The following is a 6,000-nucleotide window of genomic DNA, read 5'->3' as shown; positions in this document are numbered from 1 at the left end:
GGGGATCGCATGACCTTTGGACACAGCAACGGTCATAATTATGAACCAGCCAATCAACATCTGAATTTTGATCCCATGACCATGGGGCTGCTACAAAAGTTGTAAGTGTGAAAAATGGTCGTGTCACTTTTTTCAGTGCTGTTGTAACTTTGAGCGGTCACTAAATGAATAAATGGAAGACTACCTGTAATAAAAGATAAATGTAAGCTTTCCAGCTGTTTTTTAAAAAAATCAAAATAAATAGGCGTTCTAAATAGACATTCTAGTAAGCTTCCAGCTGTCACTGAGAAAGAGCTAGGGGGCAATATAAAATTTCTTAAATTAAATAAATAACATCCGTTTCAAAAAAGAACTTTCCGTAACTGTAGTTCATAAGTGAATCAAGCATCAGTGTCTACAATAAACTTTCTGTATTATACAGAAAGAGAGACAGAAAGGAGGAGAAAGTGAGGTGTATTATGACAAAAGAAAAGATGTTTACTATGAGTTCTTGGCATAATTGAAGATCTTACTAAAACAGAATCCCCCAAAAGAAATCACGAGAGCACTTAAGATTTTAATTGCAAGATGCTAGCTGCCTAGCCTCCACCTGTCTGGAATTTCAGGAGGCTTCTTGGCACAATTTGGAGCCGATAATTAAAATATTATCTACAATTGGCTTATGCAAATAAATTAGGAACTAGAACTACTCAAAATAATTTAGCCTCTGCTTATCTTATAGACTAGCTGGTATCAAACACCTCAAGACAAGTCACAATAATAAAATCCAATATAAAAACCCAGTAATGATGAAAGTAAACTATAGCACTTCTCACAACCAGAGATAATTGAGCAGCTGGGGTGGCACCGGCTTCCAAAAATGACTATGAGAGAGAGGCATGCCATGGTGGCATCAGGAAGAACCATTGGGACCAAAGGGTAGTGTGGTCCTCACTTTTTTTTTTTTAAAGTGAAACCAGGTTCAACGTGACACTCACCACTTTACAATATTTCTGGTCAACAAAGCATCAGTGACTGCTAGGACTGTTGGAAAGCTGGCATCGTTCCTACCACCCATCTTCACACGTTCTGCAGCTTGTGTGGCTCTCCGCCTTCTGGAGCGAAGACCCAAAGGTGCTGGACTACAAAACCTAGCACTTCCCACAGCATCAGGGGCTTGCTGGCAGCACACAGGTCTCTCGGGAGATTTCCCCAAGACCTTCTTGGTTATCCATTTGGGACCAAGTTGAGTTGGGTTCAGGGTGGAGGAATGGATAGGATCTTCAGCCACCATGCTGGGTGCAAGGAGGGTGGACGAAGCTGCTCTGCAGGACACCCATGTTTTACTGGGTGCAAGGCCAGGGTCTACGCCACGCATGCCATGCCTTGACTACAGTAACATGCCATGCTTGCAATAACATGCCAGGTCCCTTAATGCCAGCCCAGCCCGGCAATATAACATGCCAGACCTGCCATGTTCTGCCAGTCATGGCCATGCCGCCATGTTTGCAATAACATAGCATGCTGTACCTGCCATGCCCTAGCAGTCAGGGCCATGCCATGCCTGCAATTGCATACCATACTGGCCATGCTGTACCATGCCAATTAGGGCCATGCCATCCCTGCAATAATGTACCATGTCATACCTGCCAGGCCAGTCAGGGCCATGCCATACCAGCAATACCATACCAGCCCTATCATGCCAGTCAAGGCCATGCCATGTTCACCATAACATAGCATACCATACCAGCCATGCCATGCCAGTCAGGGCCATGCCATACCAGCAATAACATACCACACCGGCCCTATCATGCCAGTCAAGGCCATGCCATGTTCACCATAACATAGCATACCATACCAGCCATGCCATGCCAGTCAGGGTTATGCCATACCAGCAATAACATACCATACCATACTGGCCATATCATGCCAGTCAGGGCCATGCCTCACCTGCCATAACATACCATCGCTGCGATGCCAGGCCGTGCCCCCACCCCCACCGCGCCATGCCCTCCTCCTCCTCCCAAGGCAGGACGGAGCCGAGGCTGGCAGACCCGGCGCGCCCCCTCTCCCTCGGCCTCCTCCATCCTCCCTGGGGCACCCCCCTGGTCCCGCAGCCCCGCAGGCCGCTCGGGAGGGGGGTGTTGTTGTCCCTCAGGGAGGAGGGGGCCGGCGGGGGAGTCCTGGGGGGAGGGGGGCGCGGTGAGCGTGTGAGGGAGCGGCCGAGGGATCGAGGGATCGACGGATGGCGAGGGATCGAGGGACCTGCGGCCCGGCGGCCTCCTGGAGGCGAGCGGCCTGTCCTGGCCCGGGAGGCCCCGCCTCTCCCCCGCGCCCGCCCCTCCCGCGCCCGCCGCCGCCGCCGCCATGTTGAGGCGGTCGCTGCCCGGCGCTGCTGGGTGAGGCCTGCGCGGGCCCGGGCGGCGGCGGAGCCCGCGGCGGAGCAGCCCGGTCGGTAAGTGCGGGAGGGGCGGGCGGCTGTGGCCGAGGCCGGAGGGGCAGGCGGCGGGGGTTCTGCACGGCCGCTCCTCGGGGCCCTCCGCGGGGAAGCCGCTTCGGCAGCCCAGCCCACGGCGGAGCGCTCGGCCTCGGGGGTCGCCTGGCAGGAACCCCATCCGGGGCGGGGGGCGGCGGCGGCTGGGCCAGGCTGGCAGAGGCGGCCTCCCTTCCTCCCTCCCTCCCTGCGCGGAAGCGGCGGCTGCCCTGCCAGGCTGGGGGTCCTTGCGGGAGGCCTGGCCCTGCTTCCTGGGCGCCGTAAACCTCTGCCAACGCCCCCTCCCCTCTCCAGTCTATGGGACCCCACGAGGGGCTCCGTCCTGCAGCCAGGCTGGCCCTTGTGCCAGGCTGGGGCTGCAGGAGCTGCTCCAAGTTTGATGGCAGCTGCCAGGCTCCCCGATGCACCTTCTTCCTGCTCCTATCCTCATCCTCCTGCTCCTCCTCCTCACTAGATCCTCCTGACCCCCAACATCCTCACTACGTCCTCCTGATCCCTATCAACCATCCTCAATAGATCCTCCTGACCCCCATCCTCCGTCTCACTAGATCCTCCTGATCCCCAACATCCTCACTACGTCGTCCTGATCCCTATCAACCATCCTCAATAGATACTCCTAACCCCCATCCTTCTCAATAGATCCTCCTGACCCCCTTCTCCTCCTCAATAGATCCTCCTGACCCCCATCCTCCTCACTACATCCTTCTGATCCCTATCAACCATCCTCAATAGATCCTCCTAACCCCCATCCTCCTCAATAGATCCTCCTGACCCCCTTCTCCTCCTCACTACATCCTCCTGATCCCTATCAACCATCCTCAATAGATCCTCCTGACCCCCCATCCTCCTCAATACATCCTCCTGACCCCCTTCTCCTCAATACATCCTCCTGACCCCATCCGCCTACTCACTAGATCCTCCTGACCCCCTTCTCCTCACTACATCCTCCTGACCCCCTTCTCCTCACTACATCCTCCTGACCCCCATCATCATCATCCTCACTAGATCCTCCTACCCATCATCGTAATCACATTCCTTGGCATGGGTGTTTCCACCCCCCACCCCCCCATGCTAAATGCACTTGTAACCGGGACCCCCGTGTGCAACCCCCGTAGTTGTGGGCGTTGCGGCCCCCAGTCCAGCCCCTCACCCCATGCTGAAATGCACTTCTAACTGGGACCCCCTCCCTCCCACACCCCCGTGTGTGTGTGTGTGTGTGTTCATCGCAGCCTCTTCTCCTGCCACACTTCCCTTGTTTCACGCTCGATGATGATGGGCACCGTTTCGCTTCCCCGTCCTTAACAGCCTGCTATCTGCAGAAGATCAGGAACAGTTTGCAGATGGGCATGGGCCCATTTGGCACACGCCGTGGTATGCTGGTGGTGCCCACTGATCCGATGGCCTTTCTAGGCCACCCAACTCCCGGCGGGCTCCGGGCGAGGTGGATTTGGCCAAGGAAAGCCATGCCCCATCCAGACGTCCATCTCTGTAGGGGAAACCCCAGGGGAGTGTCCATATTCTTGTCCCCCTGTTTCTTTTTGACCCAACTCATCTTTTATTAAACGTTTCTCTCTTCCTGCTGATAGTAAATATACTGGAATGCTCCTTCCGATTAGAGCCTCGAATGTTTATGTGCGCTTAGCAGAGGAACAAGAGACCATGATATTGTGGTCTGTGTGGTTTTTTTTTCCTGCCCCCGTAAAGAGAACTTGTTATATAATGGACTTCGGTTTGCAGGCTACAAAGCTTTTTACATTAACTAGTAGAAAACAACTTGGAAGAGCCTCCTCCCCTCCCCCCTCCATGGTTTTCCTTTATTTTCCTTCCAGCTGTTGAAATGAACCACTATCTTCTTAGTTCAATGTATTTGCACACACAGTAGAGGACTATTACTAATCCATGTTCGTTAGCTGCATTATATTATCCCAGTACGTGCGCTATGTGAGGATGTATATGAGGCTAAGATTGTCTGCAGCTGAACTACGTTTGGGGATTCGTGAGTTGATTGTACTGGTTAAGGTCTAGAAACCAGGAGACGGTGAGTTCTAGGCATAAAAAAATTGGCAGGGTGACTTTGGCCCAGTGCCGTTCTCAACCCAGCCTACCTCACAGGATTGTTGTTGGGGGGGGGGAAATAGGAGGAGGCAGGAGCATTAGGTATGTTTGCCTCCTTGAGTTACTTACAAAGTAATAAAAGAGGGAGTAAACTCTAATAAATAATAAAGTAGCGTTCTATACCTGTTAATTGAATAACATGAGTTGGAAGGGACCTTGGAGGTCTTCCAGTCCAACCCCCTGCTCAAGCAGGAAACCCTACATCACTTCAGACAAGTTATCAAGGCAAGTTGTTCCATTGATTAATTATTTTAAATGTTTATGGTCCCTTGCTCCCAAGTATAATCACTGTTCTTTGTGGGTCATCAGAGGAAGTGCTTGTTGAGTTTCCAAGCAGTTTACCCCTTCATCGGTGGACCAAATCCAGATGTGTGCAACTTCAGCAAGGCGGCATTATCACAGATTTCATGTGATTGTCACGTGAAATCCGAGTCCTCATGTGCAGCAGACTTTTGTCTAAAATGCCCTGTTTACATATCACCAGGAAGCGATGGTTTATGGAACAACCTATCATGATTTGAATCGTATATCACGGCAAGCAGTGAACCACAGTTCAGAAGCACAATGGGTTGGCTCAAAAAAAGCACGGTGAACCAAAACAGATCTGAATCCAGCAATAAGGAAGGATAGGCAAAAAGTTCAAGGAAATATCTTTTCTTGGATACTCTTGGCTGCCGATGAATTCAGCTTTAGAAAGAGATCCGAAACGCTTCTGAACAAGGCATGTTTCTCCCGCTGATGGTTTTATCCTTGAACCTTTTAAATGTGTGTTGATAAAATATTATCTACCCCAAAACAGTCCTTCACTAGGCAGCCTTGTTTTTCATGTTTTCAGCCTACTTTTCTTGGAAAAGATTTGTTGTGTTTTTCAGCCATGTCTGTTGTCGTGGGGGCGAATTGGCAAACCATGAGAATGCCTGGGTTCACACAAATAGTGAAGCTATAATGTTGTTTGTTTGTTTGTTTGTTTGGGGGGGGTTAGGTTGATGTTGAAATTACCCATTATGGATTAGTGTGCAATGCGCAGCCCATGATGGCCTGCTCGCCAAATTGCGCGTGTAAAATCTTAAGCTTTATGCGAACCCAGTTAGAATATGATGATGACCAGTATTTAAAAAACAAACACAAAACTGTGTTGTTTCCGCATCATTTGCTATTCGGTGTTTTCCTTCCCTCTGATATTTGACAGTATCCAATCTCTGTTGTTGCTTCACCTGAAGATGAGTATTCTCTAAAAACAGACAATTTCACACCTGATTAGAGTTTCACAAGCCCACTTTTAAAACCAGCTTATCTGACCTGAATGCATCAATGAAGATGTTCCATTCATTTTTTTTGTGGGGTTTTGTTGTAGGGGGAAAGGATTGGTGTCTCTTCTTGTTGGGCCATAGGGGTTGGTTAGAGGGGCACGG

The 6,000-nt window shown here is 50.9% G+C and overlaps 1 protein-coding gene across 3 annotated transcripts in view; it reads left to right on the top strand.

Annotated features, from left to right (window-relative positions):
• The first annotated feature begins 2,294 nt into the window (after positions 1–2,294).
• ZNF592 (zinc finger protein 592) overlaps positions 2,295–6,000 on the top strand; it is a 29,601-nt gene continuing 25,895 nt past the window's right edge. The window contains exon 1 of one of the 3 annotated variants that reach the window (XM_081964610.1): positions 2,295–2,434. The gene's annotated coding sequence lies outside the window, so the exon portion shown is untranslated. Of the gene's footprint in view, positions 2,435–4,385; positions 4,512–5,117; positions 5,310–6,000 lie in introns of those variants that run through there. The other 2 variants (XM_081964612.1, XM_081964611.1) reach the window with 2 other exon arrangements.

The sequence above is a fragment of the Natrix helvetica genome (genome assembly GCF_964273705.1).
Source record: "Natrix helvetica genome assembly, chromosome: 12".
NCBI lineage: Eukaryota > Metazoa > Chordata > Lepidosauria > Squamata > Natricidae > Natrix > Natrix helvetica.
Note: the sequence above shows the minus strand (reverse complement) of the source record. Positions and strands in the feature narration are given on the sequence as shown.